At 47.3% G+C, this 1,561-nt stretch overlaps 1 pseudogene; it reads left to right on the top strand.

Moving 5' to 3' along the window:
• The first annotated feature begins 800 nt into the window (after positions 1 to 800).
• On the top strand, positions 801 to 1,554 carry LOC110288997 (annotated as a pseudogene).
• Positions 1,555 to 1,561: the final 7 nt, after the last annotated feature.

Here is a 1,561-nt window from a genome sequence, read left to right as displayed (position 1 = left end):
AATGAGTCCCATCTAAAGAAATGCAGGAACAGACATGGAGCAGAGACTGAAGGAATGGCCAAACAATAACTAGCCAATGCCTGATACTGAAAGCTCCAAAAACCTTATTAATAAAGATTTTCTTTTTTAACTATTTTTTATTAGATATTTTCTTCATTTACATTTCAAATGCTATCCCAAAACTCCCTTATACCCTCCCCTTGCCCTGCTCCCAAACCCACCCACTCCTGCTTCCAGGCCCTGGCATTCCCCTGCACTGGAGCATACAATCTTTTCAAGATCAAGGGCCTCTCCTCCCAATGATGGCCGACTAGGTGCTCTAGTCTGAGAACCCTAGGAAATGGCAGTCAGGACATTGATCTCTCAGGTATATTTGGTCACCTGAGTAATCCAAACTGCTGTCAAAGTATGGAAGCTTTCAACCTTCTTCCTCAGCTGCATTTCTGTGGTGGACTACATTTGCTTCAGTGTTGGTCGGTTATCTCACTTTCTTCATGTGCTCCTCTTCAGTTTTAAATCCACAATAAATATCAGGTAGGACGGAGGACTCTCATTCACTGGTCTCTTTTCCTTCTTGCATCCTTCTCACTCAGTCAAGGCACAGCTTAGAAAAACACTTAGCTATATTGGCTTTGAAAAAGAGTAGGTCTTTATCTGATAGAGGAAAAAAAAAGATACTGAGTGACTTTGCTCCTGTACACAAGGTTAGCTGCTGAGATCTATAACTGATAACAAGTAATGGTCCTGTCTCACACCTCTGAGCTGACATATTAAGGTCAACCATGGTCGTGGCCTCTTCCCTGGTGGTTCGGACTGCGGAGAACAGGGACATGAAGACGAAGGCCACCGTGCCGTTGCTCCAACCTGGGCCTATCAGGAAGCTCCCTAGGAAGAAAGCCAAGAAGAAGTTCAGGAAGAGCAAAGCTCTGTCAGGAAGTGGGGCTCCGGGAAGCCGCCCGGTGGCTGTGGCAGCCCGACCGCCTAAGGCCCCAGAGAACTTTTCTCAAAATTGGAAGGCGCTGCAAGAGCTGCTGAAACAAAAGTCACAGGCCGCAGAAAAACCTCTTGTCTCTCAGATGGATGACAAAATGCACCCCCAAATAATCCAGCAGAACAGAAAAAAGGCCTCAGATAAATCAAAGGGAGACAAGCAGAGGACAGAAAAGCCAAGACTGCTAGGGGTTCTTTTACATCTGCACCTACGGACAGGAAGATGCTAGTACCTCCCACAGATACCTCTGCAACAGAGCAGAAGGAAGGAGCCAAGAAGAGGACATATAGTGACATCTCTTCTCATCAAGGGGATCTCAAGCCTAAGTGGAAAGCTACAGAGGCAGCTGTTATCTTGAATCAGCCCACACCCACTGAGGAAGACATCTGGTTTGATGATGTGGATTCAGATGATATTGAGGCTGCCATAGGCCCAGAGGCAGCCATGCTGGTATGGAAGAGGCTGGGGCAGAAGAAGAGGACCATCTCTCTGGTGGCCTGACAAAAGCCTTGGCGCTGGATTGTGAGATGGTAGGCGTGTGTCCCAAAGGGGAAGAGAGCATAGCAGCCT

Source organism: Mus caroli, unplaced genomic scaffold, assembly GCF_900094665.2.
Source record: "Mus caroli unplaced genomic scaffold, CAROLI_EIJ_v1.1 scaffold_11056_U1_1, whole genome shotgun sequence".
NCBI lineage: Eukaryota > Metazoa > Chordata > Mammalia > Rodentia > Muridae > Mus > Mus caroli.
This window is presented reverse-complemented; position numbering and strand designations above follow the sequence as displayed.